The 16,317-nt window shown below is 40.6% G+C and overlaps 1 long non-coding RNA gene across 1 annotated transcript in view; it reads left to right on the top strand.

Moving 5' to 3' along the window:
* Nucleotides 1–15,928, top strand: part of LOC143693800 (uncharacterized) — a 193,830-nt gene extending 177,902 nt beyond the window's left edge. Inside the window, exon 9 of the long non-coding RNA XR_013181755.1 lies at nt 14,557–15,928. This is a non-coding gene — a long non-coding RNA (uncharacterized LOC143693800). The remainder of the gene's footprint in view (nt 1–14,556) is intronic.
* The last annotated feature ends 389 nt before the right edge of the window (nt 15,929–16,317 follow it).

The raw sequence follows: 16,317 nt of genomic DNA, 5'->3' as shown, positions 1-16,317 counted from the left end.
ATATATGCATATAAATACATACACACATGATTTGGCTGTTATAAACACAGGCCATATTTAAGCTTCCTTTTTGTGTTTCAAGACAGATGGGTTTAAGTCACAGCAACACTAAATATAATGTAAATATAATGCAAATATGATGTAAATATAATGCAAATATAATGTAAATATAATATATAATGTTTCTGTCTGGTTAACATGAACAAATATCTCTGCGTGCAACGTTCATGAGTTGACTTCAATACACTCAGCAGAGCAGCTCAACAATTTTACCAGCTCTGATGTAACACAAATTTAAAATATATGGCCACTTGCTAAAGAGCTACAGAACAGATGACTCTCCCCAGCTAATGTATTCACTGTCAGCTTCCTCCAGTTTAGTTGCCAGCTAGTTTCTCCTAGCCATCAAAAATGTTTTCATTAAAAATGATTAGCTGCTGAAAACAGAGTGAAAGGGGACATCAATGGTTTTTATTCTAAAATTAGCTGCTTTTTTATTTCCACTTATGTGTCATGTGTGTGATTTCACTCAAAACTCTTTACTTCCATTTCAAAAGCAGAACCTAGCTATTATGTATAAGCCAAAAAAGGTGGAAATAGTGGGAGAAGAATTCTGATTATGGGCATAGCTCTTTACTTTCCCAATACATCTGTAGTAAATTTATGTTGCTTCCGAATTCTAATTAAGAACTTTTTCTCCCAAGACCTACACATCTATTAGCAAGCATTAAAAAACACTGGAGAGTTTTTATATTTTTTTTTTCCTGGGCAAATCTGTCTTAGGAAGACACCTTTTAGACAATGTTCAGGAGAACACTGAGGTACCCAGGGCTGCTCCTGGCTAAAGCTGCCAATGGTCACTGCCTGAACCCTTGCTCTTCCCTCATTGACTTGCAGACAATTCCTGCAATAGAAAGAAGATAATTTCTACAGGAAAAGCCATTTATTTGGTTAAATTATGCTGTTTGGGGGTGAGTAAGAGGCAGGGAAGTATTGCACTTTTTCAGAAACTCAAGCTTTTTTGTTCAAACAGCCAGAGAAGAGGATCCTCTTGACAGAAGCTTGCTGCTTCCCTGTCTGTGTCATGCTGGTGCAGTTCTGGTCTATCCTGGCTGCAGCTGCTGCTCAGCACTGCCTCTGACACATGGAAGTAGCTCCACGCAGTAATTTGCACAGAATTAGAAAGGGGAAACTCAAAAAGACAAAGCAGACAGAGATGATGTCCAAATGTTTGGAGAAACAGAGCTTCTTGTGGGGATTGAACTTTCTGTAACTTGGTTTACTGCGAAGATTGCTGATTCACTGACTTTTATTATTTTAATATGTCTCTGTAAAACTAACAATTTATTGGGAGCCAAATCTGCTGATAAACTGTCTGATTATCAGCCTACCTTCATAACACCCCTTCTGCTCTGGCCTTTAGTATTAAATCCCACTTCAGCCTCACCAGCAAAAGCCTTTCCCAAGTTTAAGTGCTGGAGGTACAGAGAGGAAAAGCTTTTTCCTGTTGTTGTTGATACTGCTCAGAGGCTTAGCATGGATTTTTCAGGCTAAGGATTTAATTGCAATGTCTAATCTAGGTTCTCTTTAAGACTTGGATGCTGTTCATTAGACAGATATTTTCTGCTTCTTTTTCCCCAAAACTTAAGCATAACAAAAACAAGACTGTATAAGGCTGGAGCCTCGAAAACCCTCTCTAGGCAGCTCAGGGGGACACAGCTGCTCCTAGAGGGGACCTTTAAAACCTGAAAACAGGATTGCCAAAGCACTTTGGAACTTCTTCCTGCAATTGTGACAAACAGGAGGATGTGACTGAAAGAGATTGAGAAATAACAGGTTCAGGACATGAGATGCTTTTACCCCAAACAGCCTGACCAATTAGCAAAGTATAAAACAGTTAAAACGGGTTAAAACAGTTTTGTCACTATTTCATTCCTTTTTATACTTCAAATGCTTATAAAAAGTGGGAGCAATAATGCTTATAAAAAATGTGACCATTATTGTACATAAAAAAATGTTGCCTTACACATAAGAGGGCAATTGCATTATTCTGTATGAAGGTGTACTTGGAATTTCCTCCATTTCTTTTAATCATTATTTTATATAACAAAATGCAATAAAACATCTGCTTATTTTTAATTCTTTTTTTAATAACAAGAAAAAATTAACTTGATAAACTTATTTCTCTGTCTGGACTGGGAAACTGCATATATTCAAGAATTATTTGGCAGCCACTAAAATCCCTTGCAGAAAATCACTTTTTTTTCTAATTTGCTTCAAAAATCTGATATCAAGTTCTTTCCATAGTTGTTTTATGCAGTGGAACACATCACTAATTCTAGATGAGTCTCACAGGTATTTGTGGCATACTGAGTGTACTTTTAATCAATGGGTATGTACTGAGGTATTCGACATTTCAAATTATCCAACACACAGGCTTTATTTCCTAACTTTTTTCCAACATAAAGCCCTTTACATCTCTCTTTTGGTGCCCTTTCCCTGACATTTTTCCTCCCACAGTTTCATAGTTTACTGAAGATGGTGTATCTCTCTGCATTTGAGAGAAAATCACAATTCCTGTGGATTTACTGTGGTATAAATGGTGGGAATGTCAGGTTTAGAGCATCACCATCTCTTCTCAAGCTATTGCCCTTCATCCTCCCTAATACTTTGGAAATTATACTATTTTCTGTGGTTAAGTCCTATCCATGTTCCCATTTGAGGCAGAAACAAACAAACCCCAGATATCTCTGGTGAAACCTCAAAAATTACAACCTTCCAGCCCAAAATGATAACTTAATCTTGCAGGAAACAGCACAGACAGACAGCATTTGAGCTTTGGGGGAATAGTAGCTCGCTGTGGCATGTGAAGCCAGAGCTTCATCCCTTCACATGTCCTGGACCAAAAGATATGGGAAGGGATGCAAGGGCTGAATAATTTTGCTTCTGATTTTCACATTGATTGGCACAGAGGGGTCTCAATGCATCTGGCCTCAGATTTTCAGTCTTGAAGATCTCTCTGACATGGAGGTGGGGTTATTTTTCCACTTCCAGTGCAATAAGGGTGTTGGATTATAACAGTGGTGAAGCAGGTGTTGGTAGCAGCTCGAAGAGGCTGCAGTGGGGATCTGTTTGTTCCTATGCCGTGGAGGAGCAGCTTTCTGTTCCTGTTCCTCTGGCTGTTCAAAAACAATGCATCCCAGACCTGAGGGAGGGAAATTGCAGGCATTCAGCCGGCCCTTCCTGGTGCACAATGGCAGGAAGGCACTGCTATGGTTTCTCTGAGGCCTGCATGACCTGATAGAATTCTGCCAAAGAAATACAGCGAGCGCGCGAGGCAAATCCACGTTCAGTACGTGAGCTCTGTGTTAAAGGACACATCATGCTGGAAACATCAGCAGCTGTGCTGTGAAAATGTCTTAAATACTGGTACTAAATGCTGATTAATCCTCACCATCTTCATGCATGAAAGCCATTTACCTTTAGCAAATGACCATTAGTCTTAGGTATTGGTGATTTTTTCTTCCCTCATCTGTCATCATACTGAACGACTCTGCCTGCTTCTGAGAGAGCACACACCACGGGCTGAGAGAGATGGGGGTGGTAATCCTGGAGAGGAGAAGGCTCCAGGGAAACCTTCTCCTTGGAGTCCTTGGAGAGGGACTTTTTACAAGGGCCTGGAGTGGCAGGACAAAGGGGAATGGCTTTAACCTGACAGACAGCAGGTGTAGATTGGATATTAAGAAGAAATTCTTCATTGTGAGGATGGTGAGGCCCTGGCACAGGCTGCCCAGACAAGATGCCCCATCCCTGGGAAATTCAAGGGCAGGTTGGATGGGGCTCTGAGCAACCCGGTCTAGTGGAAGGGGTCCCTGCCCATGGCAGGGGGTTGGAACTAAACAATCCCTAATGTCCCTTCCTGTAGCCATGATATTTTCTGAAAAATCCTTTTGCCAGGATTTTTTCTCCTGAGAAGCTGAGAGACCTTAGGAACAAAATGTAAACAATGATTATCTGCTGCTGTGGAATTCAACAGGTGCATCTGTGATTGGTCTCATGTGGTTGTTTCTAATTAGTGGCCAATCACAGTCCAGCTGTTTCGGACTGTCTGGGTCAGTCACAGGATTTTGTTATCATTCTTTTTCTATTCTTAGCTAGCCTTCTGATGAAATCCTTTCTTCTATTCTTTTAGTATAGTTTTAGTGTATCATTTTAATATAATATATATCACAAATAATAAATCAGCCTTCTGAAACATGGAATCAGATTCTTGTCTCTTCCCATGTCGGGACTGCCTGCAAACTTCCACACCTCCCAGCCCAAACCATCCTATGATTCTTGCTGTCCATTTGAGAGCTCATAACACTTCAGATAACAGATGCAAGAGATTTTGGGGACAGTCAAAAAACATCACTGAAACACCCAGAACAAGACAAATTATTCCAAATCCTTTCAAGTCTCAGCCCCCTGCTCTTTCTGACACTCAGAGACAAATAGTATGTGGTCCTGTAATTAAAATTACTGCAGAGACAAAGCAAACAAAGCCCGGAGCAGATTAAAAACATCTAATCATGACAGAAAAATTGCACCACAGAAGTATGCTAAACAAAACACTTATTATGAATACCTCAAAAAACAATGACAAATGCAAGATTGCAAAGATCAACAATAAAAATTAAATGTAAAAAAACCCTCAAAACAAATGTCTCCTAAATTAATGACAATATTTATAGAACAGATCTAAGCACAGACCTAATATTTAGCTTTATTTAAAATTTGGCTCCCAAGAGAATTAAAAAACCAGCTGGTATTGTTGATCTAATAGCGCCATGTCGTCCCAAGCAGACGGTGTAAGGACTGTGTGAGGTTCAGTGTCAACAAGCCATAGACCCAGAAAGATTGAGCTTACTATTTTATTTTATGTTTAAATGTTGTGCTGCAGTGCGAGTGGAATTAGATGAAATTCTAGAGCAAATATACAGTTTGAACCCTAATTCATTTAGTCAGCTTAAGGAAAGGGAGAAATAAATATCAGCCCACTCAGTACGGCAGGCTGAACTGTACAGTTCAACATCCACAGAGAGCATCAGCTGGCTGGGGAACCCTATCCTGTGGAGTTCACTTTGGTTTTCAAAAGGGACCTGCAAAAGGAAATTAAAAGCAACACAGCAATCCTGATTCAGGTCTCTGTTAGTCACCAAGAGGGCTGAAGCAGTTTGTTGTTTGATTTTTGAAAACCTGACAAAAATTGGGCTATCTAGGTGTTTGTTTGTGGATTACAATGTCTAACGTATGGCAATGGAAATATCACTTGGGATCCTTTCTCTTCTAAATAAACATAATTCAAAGCATCAACAAAAAACAAACTCAGGAAGGCATTTTGACCTGCTGCTGTTGGCCAAAATGATGATTATCTCCAGGGTGACAGTGTGCTCTATGAAAGAGGCTGCTCAGTCACAGCCTTGCACTATCTTTGCTGTACATTTATTCAGTGGTCCTGAGGAAATTGTTCTGAGAAAATATCTGGGGCTTGTTCAGCATGAAAAGACCTGGGTGAGAGCAATCTGATCTAGCTGGAGATGTCCCTGCTTATTCCACTGGGGTAGGACAAGATGACCTCCAGTGGTTCCTTCCAACCCAAACCATTCTGTGGTCAGAGAGAGAACAAATGAGGACTCTGCAATTGCCTGAGGCAACTTCACAAACTGCCAATATATCCTTATATTTCTAAATTTATTTCTAAATTTACGCACATGCATGTATTAACATGATGCTGCTGACAAACTAAAACCTATTTGTTGCTGCCCAAGCTGATTCCATACTGCACGTAGAGTTACACAAACCACTCGCACATCCAGGAGTCAATGTGGAATGTGTAGGAAGGCAGGAGAGCAGCCAGCTCCCACACCCAGCCCAGCACACATGCAAAAAACACCCAAGGGACTCTTTGATTTGCACATTGCCCAGGCAACAAATACTGAATTAGGGTGACAAATGGGATGAGTGGGTCTGAGCTGTTCCCCCTCCTTCTCATGTTAGGGGAACAAAGCAAAGCACAGGGAGGGCAGCCTCTGCACCACCCCAAATGCCTCCTGCCTGGAAGGATGTTTCTTCCCTCCAGCTTTTCCAGCCTGGCCCTTTTCCATCTCACGTGGAACAAATGTCAGAATAATCCTTACACGGAAATCTCTTAACCATGCTCTAAAAATCTGTCTGCACATGGGTGCAAATATCTGATACATGCATCAATCTGGGTGTTCCCTAATTGACAGAAATCTGTGTGTCAATGCTCTTCCCTGCCAAGAGTGCCCAGCCCAACCCTTTGCTACTGCTGTGACACTCTGCCTGCTATCAAAATCTGCCTAACATGCCCCTTTTCCCTCTTTATATTTATTCATACTGAGAGCCCATAATCTTTTACTAAGAAGAATTTTTGTAAGAAATAACAGAAAAGTGCTTCCTAAGCCCATTTTATAGGGAAACTTACTTTTTTGTTTCCAATCATTGCATATCTTTATCCCCTCTGGAATGATTTCTCAGTGATATATGGTGCTAGATGCTCTTTACCATCAGTTTCTTGGCATAGAATTGCACTCAGTCTAGTTCCTGACACATCCGGTTGAACAATAAAGTTTTTGGAAAAATTTGAGCCCTGACACACAGGAGCTGTACATAAATTTCCTTTAAAGTTCCTAATGGTATCTTTTGCATTCAGGAGACCATATAATATCAACAGACGTTTTTTTTTTTACTCTTCTGCCTTCTCCTTTTTTGGACCAGGTCGGCAAGAGGAGCAGAAAACATGGAAAATCTCTAGGTTACATTTCCTATTACCCTTGCAAACCAAAAACTTAAATTTTTTTGTTATCTGAATGGGGAAATGGCCTCTAAAATAGCTTAGAAACCTGGGTTTAGCCTTCATCCTTCAGCTTAAATGTCATGGATTTAGTTCTATTTTAGGAACAGTTGCTGATTCATATAACCTTGGGAATGACTTGAAATTTCACTCTAAGTTATTTTTTCAGGTCTGATAATAATTTCAGTGTACCTCTATCTAGAATCTGCCATATTTGCTGAAATATGACAGAGAAATTAATTAGGGTAACCCAAGCACTTGACCTTAGAGCACAGGGCAAGCCTCTGAGCCAGATGCAGCTCCCACCTGGAATCATGGAAGACATTCCCACATGACATTTTGCTCTTCTCTGGACAGCTGGCACCATGCCTGTCCCCTGCACACTGAATATTTTTAACATCAAAGGTCTCCTCCTCCTCCTTGTGTTGGACCACGCAGAAGCCTCCATTTGCTACGCACACTTCCAATGCATAATTTAAAAAGGATAAGCTAGCATGTTGCCCCTGAGCTGTAATTAAATCAGCAATTCCTTGTGGAGTTCTCATTAACTAGTAACAGTAGGAACAGTCATAGCCTGAGGTAGTCCTTCCTGCCTGCAGTTTTATTTTGTTTTTCTGCACATCTGCTTCCTATTGTGCTTTTTAGTACTAACACCTTGAGCATGAATGGTTCCCCTAGGCTTTCTGGCTGGCCACCTTGCAATTGTTTTCCTCTTTTAAAAAATAATAGTGAAAAAAAAAAATAAGTCCCCTGACCTAAATGATTCAGTTCTCCACAGAGCACTACTGTCTTCACTGAATCTCTTTGATAGGTCATATTTACATAGCTAATCCTTAATGATGGACTTCAGTGTTTTACTTGTGGGTATTGCTGCACATCACACAAGAAATACAACCCAAGATTTTACTTTTTTTGATGTATAAACTATAAATTTTCTTGTCTGAGGTCCTCAGTGTGTATAAAGGCAGGAAGGCCCAGCCCTATAAGCTGATTTCCAGAGATCCAGGCTCAGTTCTCTGCCCCAACACAGATTTTACAGGAAAGCAGAATGGTAGAATTTGCCTTTTTCATATGTTTAGGTCTGTATTCCCTGGGAGGGGCTAACCTGAGTTTTGTCACTGGTGACTCAGCAAAGAGAAGATGGAGAGTTTGGTGCTTCCCAGGGCATGCACAGGACCCATCCCTTGGGGCTAGCCAAGAAGGAGATGATGAGCAAGGACACACCTGAGCAGCTTCCTCCAACAGTGGTGTCTGCACTGGACTGCAGGGAGGTGTTCAATGTGTTAAATCAATTTCTATCAGAGATTCCCAACCTACTTGACCACCCACACTCTTCAGCAATGTGTAAGAAAATAGTTCTGAATGAAGGTGGGAACATTTCAAGGCAAAACCCTCAGCAATTGCCCAGCAGGAAGATCCTCTGGCTGTCCAAGCTCTTATCAGATGTCCAAATGTTTTTTCTAGCACCAAGAAATTGGCTGCTGGGCTTTCTTCACCTTGCTATTGAGCAGTTTTTCATCACAAGACAGGTTTGTACCCAGGAAAGAGAGTAAGACTTAATAGGGCCTCCAAGCACACTCACTGAACAGTAGTTGTCACCCTAAGAAGTGTTTACATTTTAACTGAGCATTTAATGGAAAAATACATGACCTTGTTTAAGTGCTTCTGCACCCATGTGCTGGGAAAAAAAAATATGGCAACTTTGTATGTCCTATCCCTTCTGCAGGCATTTATGGCTTCCTTGTTAAGAAAAAAAAAATTAAAATTATCTCAGGTCCCTCCTTATATTTCTAACTTTGGTGGAGTCGGCACTACAAACAGAGAACTTTCAGAACCTGCATATAGCATTTTATATCACCAACCAAAGCCAAAAATGCTTTGGACTGTTCAGAAACTGTTTCTATTTTACAGATATGGTTTTCACACACTTACTACTTAATTGCATTATAAAAGGATTCCTCTTCTGTCAGGGCTGGTTGAAAAGCAGGCAGCACCCAGATGTTCTGCTCTCTGCCAGACTGTGAGTGAAGCAGAGAAGCACTTCACTTCCAGACAGGCACAAATTGCATCTGTCTTGTCTTTGTTTTTATGAGGTCTGCTATATCAAACAGGATATGTCGGAGGCCCCAATTCAAGTACACAACTCACTTTATGCAAATGTTTATGAGCATGACTGAATAGGAATGGCTTTGCTATATTAGGAGCTAGGAAAAGGGAATAGTTCGAAAAGTATATGTCCAAAATAATGAAGATTTAACTGCAGATGGCTCAGCAAAACTCTTGAAAGGAAAACAAAAGTGCAGATAGGAGCAACATTGTTTATCGATAAAGTTCATGAACTCATTTGTCCTTTAAAGGGAAGCAAAAGAAAAAAAAAAGGGTCAAAATATATTTATAAGGGGTAGAAAGGGGAAAGCCTTTTACTTTAAGAGCACAGTTGTCAGATTATGTGAAGTTTAACAAACTATGCTCACTCAAAAATGCTTTTCATAAAAGGATGGAGTCATTCTGACGAAGTGTCTCCTGTAGTAGCTTGTTTCTTTTTCTGTCATAAATTCCTGGTAAATTTAAGCAGGAAAGATCTTACAGATAGTGTGGCTGCCCAATACCAAGGCTTTCAAAATGATGCCAAACCTGCACAGCTTTCAAGGCTCCATTTCCCCTTTGTTTGCCACTTCCTGCACCTCTGTCCTCTTCCATCTCCACGAGGTGCCAGAGCTTTGTGCATTCCATGCCAGCAATGCTGTGAGGAGATGGATAAAGCACAGACCCATGGAAGCAGCTCTCAGCTGTTTTATAACTTTTTTGTGGGAAACATTACTTGGTCAAGAAAGAACTTTTCCTTAGCTAAACAGAGAAGGAAGACAGGCTGTAAAACAGAATTCAAAATACACCTCACTTTCTAAAAGAATATCTTCTGCTGGTCCCTCCTTCTGTCCAAGGAACAGACAAAGTGCCAAGATTATGAAACCTTTGTTCAGCACACCTTGAGTCTGGCTGGTTTCCATTTGCAAATCACAAAAACCTTGCAAAAAAGAAAGGGCTAACAGGCTGAAAATTAGAGCTGGAACCTGCCAGGCAGGGAGTTCTGGTCCCAGTGCTTTGTGAGCACTGATTCAATAGTTCTTCCTTTACTTTCTACTCCATTCCCAATTGCTTACTGCTTCCTCCCATCTGTTTAGCTTTGAAAATTAAACATCACCCATCATGTCTACCAATTTAGCTCTCAACACTTTCTGCCTAACAGGCCATTCCTCAAATTCTCCATGCTTTTGCAAATTCTCCAAAGTTCTTTATCTGACAAACTATTACAGATTCTTACAAAATATCTTCTAAGAGATATTTGGCCTCTTAGATGCTGCCAGATCTTGTTTATCTGAAGCTATTTTATTTAGTTTGATTTCCAATGCACTTTTTGAAAGCTTTAAGTTACAGAGACTTCAGAGCTTTTCCCATTATGTTTGGTATTCGAGCCCCCAGGCCTGCAAATAAAAACAATACATGAAGACATATTCAGATGTTCCCAGACTTAAATTCTTGTACAATTTCCTTCAGTTTAGAGCAAAAAATTATTTTAAATAGTTTTCTTCACTAATTTCTTGTATCAACAGCCTGGCTACTCTCTGTTTCCCAACAGTCTAATTTGCTTCATCACTTAAACTTGGTGAGTTACTCATATAATTCTCTATGAAATTAAGTAAAAAGAAACCTGCTCTGTAAATATGGCCCATAATGTGCACCTTGTTCTTCAGGAATCTCACAAACATTAATTATTCTGCATGGACCATACCACACTGGAGAAACAAAAACATTGTTCCAAGACTTTATTCCCAAGGCTTTCTGATTTTTTTTTTGGCATACACAAATCATGTGACAGCTCTGAAGTCCTTCAAAGTCTCTCAAAAAGACATGTCAAAAGAACTGTAAAAAGTGAGGCTTCAGAAAACATCTCATTCCATGTCTTTTCATTTCACTCCTTATTCTTCAACTGAGCATGACATCCTTAAAGGATAAAAACTGAAGATCAACCCCTTTTTCTTCCTCAGACTCTTTTCCAAAAACAGTGTTATAGTGTAAGCAATTTGGGGATGTTGCACATGCTTTCCTTAAACTTTCTGCCAGAAAATAAATTTAGAAGTTATAAATAGCACATGTGTATATGGAAAGGAGTTTACCCTATGGGCTTCATGTTATGTACAATTTCAGTCGTTTTCTGTGTTTTGTGTGGGGTAGAAAGCAAGTTCCACACAGCTTATGGTTGATATTCTCAGTTCTGATAATGCATGAGGAAACAGCACTAAATCATTTTTATTTGCTGAAATATCAAAAGGGCCCTAGCTGACATAACATCAGGGAAGAAATGTCACTCTCTTTTTTTAAGTTTTTCTAAGCCTTCTGATGTTTACATTCTTGTAACGAACTTTCTCACACACTTTATGTGAATAACTTATTGTTTTGAATTCTTTTATAGAGAAAGAAGAATTTGATGGACTGTTGGTTTGTCCAGTGTCATTGGAGAGGTGGCACTGTCACCTGTCACCTCCAATCCACTGGCACTTTTGGAAATCTATAAACGTTGGAGTCAGAAATTAAACACCCTCTTTTTTACCTTGGAAAGTCCAAGGTGAAAGTCTGCATCATTTTATTTCATGTCCTAGAATGACAAAGAAAGGCTGTGACTCTCAGTGAGCTGAAAGGCGCCATTTTCATGGAAGGATGGCAGGGATGAGAAACCCTTTGCCTCCCTCACACCGCTTTCATTTCCCTCAGCTGCCTGACAAGGCGCTTTTGTTCAGCTGGATGTGGACGGGGAAAACTTGCAGGCTTGCAAGCTTTCAGCAGGGATCAAGCAGCAGCCAGTGCTCAGCAGCACACACGACTGGATGCTGACCTCAATCAAGCTGCCTCTTCACAGGCAGCCCCCAGAATTTGGCAAGCCCTGCTCGCAGGCGCTAATTAAAAAGGAGCCGAGCCAAATGTGTTTGCACAAATGTCACGGTCACACTTCTGTCTTCACGCTCGTTATGTGATCAGCATCAGAGCTGCTCATTAGAAAGGCTTCTCCAAATGCTCCAGGAACCAGCCCAGTTCTGTTCTGGCAGTTTGGGTGACAGCTACTTCAGCTGTCTGTGCAATTAGGGGATGCACAAACGAGTGGGCGGCTGATTAATTTTCTCCATGCCTGTGGAAGCAACGTTAGCCAGGCACATAAGGGATGCTGAAGGAAAGGGACACTCTCTGTTTATGTATTTCTGTCAGAATGACAGATAACACTTCACAACTGTCATGACAGCTCTTGTCTTGAAAATCAGTCCTTAATTATGTTCCTGGTGCTACAAACAACCTCAGATTGAGGCAATGTGCTGTACAAGAAGAGATCCTTCATGGGGAAGGTATTGAAGATGTTGCTTCAATACCTACCCTGTGAAGACTTTACAGGGGTTAAGGCCCAGCAGGAATGGTCTTGGCTATGCTAAATATGCACACCAGTAAAAGAAAATGCCTCTGGATCTGGTTTAGTAGCAGAAGAGTGGAGGCTCAGGTTGTAAGAAAAGTTTCTTAGGTCCCCCTGCCTGCCCCAGGTAATTTCACCTAACAGATGCAGCGTGAAATAAATGCCTAAATTATAAAGGGCATTATAAAATGCCACATCATTCTTATTTTAAGAATGATTATGACTGGACTTGAATTTTAGTCACAGAAATAATGAATTTCACTTACATTTCTTTACTAGTGTCTGCAACTTCTGCCTTTGTGCAGGGTATGTTGAGCAATTCCATTTTAAAAAAGGTATTTCTGTGAATCACAAAAATCAAACCTTTGTGACAGGCTTGTAAAGAGCTGACACCAAGCTGTGTGAGGAGGCTTGAAACAAGCTCCCTTCTTGCCACTGAAAAATGTGGAAAGGTGGATGGGTGACTGGTTGTCCAGTCCCATCTGACACCTCTTACATTAAAGCATATTGCAAGCAAAAACTGTCTTTGGTACCAAGATTTAAAAGCTGAAGGTCAATGTGTTTGTACTTTAATCTGTGGGAGATCAGGTCCCCAGTTATGCCCTGTGTAGAGGAAGCTTGATACACAACCCAAAACTGGAAGAAATACTCATATATGTTAGTATTTAAAAAAAAAAAAAAGAGAGAGAGAGAGAGAGAAAACTACATGATAAATGCTTATTTTTGCTACACTAACAGTGCAGACAGTTTCCTGATGGTCCTTGGTCCTTCCAAAGGGGAAAAATTGACTTCTACAACTCATCAATTCTAATTAAGAAACAATTAGGACACTGACCACCAGATAGCTTCAGGAAGAACAAACACACCATCCATCCATCCTTGCATTTAGAACTGCTTATTATTACACCATCGGAGATGGATAACTGACAATTGGAAATAATGAGGGAGACCATAAAGATATGAGTGATGAAAAGACAAAACAGCTCAAGGTTTAGAATTCCTTGCAGTGAATTTTGTGATTCTGTGTATCTCCTGGGCAAAAAAAAATTACTTTGATCTTCACCTGAACCCCATACTTTTGAATAGCCAGATTTTTGAAAAGCTTTCCAGTAAGAGTTTCTGTTGTCTCAAAGTAACATCAGAATGGATACTTTATGCACCAAAAATGCTTTCTGGTAGAATCTGTGAAGCTACCCTGAAGAGTAGACATCCACAAGGAGTTTGTACAAACTGGCTGAAACAACTGCCAGTAAAACTGAAAGCAAATGAGATCACTCTGCCTTCTGTATATGGCACTTCTTTTATAGAACCCTTATTTTGGATGTTCCTTGGAGACTCAAAATACATTTTATAGGCTCCTGCTCTCCATCCTTCTTTTGTGAAGTCCTGCACCACAAAACCATATGAACAGGCTTCAGAAAAACACGCAGAGCCGACATGAACGAGCCTCCTTTCCAAGAAGCGCTCAGTAATTAGGAGTGCACGGACCATGGGAACGATGACTGAGATTGCAAAGGACCATCATGGAGAGACCCAAACAGTGTGGATGGGAACCAGGTCAGGATGTAACACATTCCTAGCACTGAAAGCAATGGCTTTTTGGATCTGAAACCTGTAATAAACCCAGCGCCGACTGTTGCAGCAGACTCCAATCTGGAGCAATACATTTATCTTAAATAAATACCTTGTGTGGGAGGGGGCAATTCATGTGTTTTGCTTATTTTTCCAAGGCAGCTGTTGTTAGACAGAGACTCACAGTGCCCTGAGAAGTATCCTGGTGCAAAAATATTTTGTAGGTGAAGAGGTCAAAAGTGGGGTGCCCTTTAACAGAGGAGGGCTCAGTTTATCAAGCGACCCTGCACTTTGTCAAAGTGACATCGTTACCCCACTACATCTGTTTCAAACCCTGTCATACTGCATATAACACATCTACATGCAGTGATTTTCCCCCCAGTATTTTGTACTGTATGTCCATGTTTATAAACTTAAAGACAGACTCACAAGGAGGACTCTGCTCTTTTCCTGTTTCATTCTCTATAATCCCTTTCATCAAGCACACAACAGGCACCGGCAATGTTTGTGTATATATCCAGCTGGAACATCAAGAAATTAAGTAAATTGATTGTTATTTCACAGTATTCTTAGATTGCCTGAGGCCATACACGTTTCTCCTGGTTTGTATTAAAGCATCTGTGTCCACAAGCGTAACTGGAACTGAGATTCTCCTTTTGGTTCTTTGTTTCAGGCCTCCAAGACTGAGAAGCCAATTTTCTCCATAAAATATCTCAGATCATCACAGAATGGGTTGAAAGGCACCTTAAATATCACCTAGTTCCAACCCCCTGCCATGGGCAGGGACACCTTCTGCTGGACCAGGTTGCTCAGAGCTCCATCCAATTTTGCCTTAAACACTTCCAGGATGTGCAGTTGTGGATTGATAAGGCCAGTTTAACCCCAGGACATTCCAAGAGATGGAATTTTGAGAGGAAAATGGGTGCTCCTCTTCCAGCTCTTAATCATTATTCTGACTTGCTGAATGTGCTTTTCTTTTACAAAGCAATTGGACAATAATGATAAGAAATTACCAGATACCACAGAGTCATATAAAACCCACTAACCCAAAGAAACATTGGAAGACATTATTTTCATTCCATCTGATTACAGGGTGAACTTTAAGATGTGATCTGCACAGAGAAAAGTCGTCGCTTCCCAGACTATCACAGACAAATGAGAATGTTTGCTTCAGAAATCTGAACCAAGCAGAGCTCTCTGAGAGGACATTTTGGCCTTTAAATAAATGTAATTTTTGGATTGATGATAAGTAGGCCCAGTACTGACATGAGCTCCCAGACACCGCTAGACAATAGGAAAGTACAGGAAATCCGTAAGTCGGATCTCTCTCCTTGGGGGATACACTTTGTCTGACCTGGAAACCACACACTCAGTCCTGTCCAAAAAGGAAAATATTAGTCACTGGTAGGTGGGCTCTGAACCCTACCTTGCAGGAGCCTGATGACAGCCTGTCAAGGATGGCTCCTTGTCTAGAGGGACTTGGCTTCAAAACAAAATATTACAGTGGGAACATTACCATTTGATCTCCCTCATACTTTCTGTCTAAAAGCAAGACCACATAGGCAGGACGCAGAATTGGCATCAGTGGAAGCAACATTCCCCCCTTTAACCATTAGTATGTGACTGCAAATTTGATGATCCTCTTAGTAATCTATATCTCATCACATTCTCATTAACATTGAGCCTGAGAAATCAGGAAATAATAACTGGCCATGAAATTACTGTGAACTCCTAAGTGCTTTGCATTTGTAGTGTCTACTTTGTCTCTCCCAACCTTCCTCTTAATGGAGAAAAAAAATCCATCAATACATTGACTGGATCAGCACAGTCCCCAGATTTTTTCACTTTGACTATGTTTGGGTAACATCATTTGGAGTTAATAAAAATAGTTATTCTCTAAATTTCTGGTTATCTTTGTATGCTGGGTACATACCAGTGGCCTCAAGAACTTCCAGTATCACTGCTTGAGTTTCATTGTGCGAAAGAAGCACTCAAACTATTTTTAAGTAATTTTTTTCACTACACAAGGTTTCTCAGCTCCTCACCTATATTTCCCAGCTATTCCCTCTGCTCATACACATTCTCCATCCGACAGCAGAGTAGTCCCAACTCTGCATAGCCAAGCAAACAGGCCATTGGGGTCAGAATAATGTGCAAGAGAATTGAATTGTAGAGACAGCAGTGAAAGCTCCAGCACGAAGGAGCCCTGACAAGCAGTGCTGTCTCCTGTGACACCCCTCCTTCTGAGGTCACTCACCCATGACTCACCTGTGTGGCATCCAAAGGCATGGATAAAATAAAGTTACATAAGTTAATAAAGTTAATTACCAGCCCATGTCCCCGTACAAGTGGCTCCTTATCCAAAATTCTCTCATCGAGCAGGGTTAAGACAACTACTGAGACCTTAAAATGGCAACTTGGGTTTCTCCTCTGA

Source organism: Agelaius phoeniceus, chromosome 4 (assembly GCF_051311805.1).
Source record: "Agelaius phoeniceus isolate bAgePho1 chromosome 4, bAgePho1.hap1, whole genome shotgun sequence".
NCBI classification, from domain to species: Eukaryota; Metazoa; Chordata; class Aves; order Passeriformes; family Icteridae; genus Agelaius; species Agelaius phoeniceus.
Note: the sequence above shows the minus strand (reverse complement) of the source record. Positions and strands in the feature narration are given on the sequence as shown.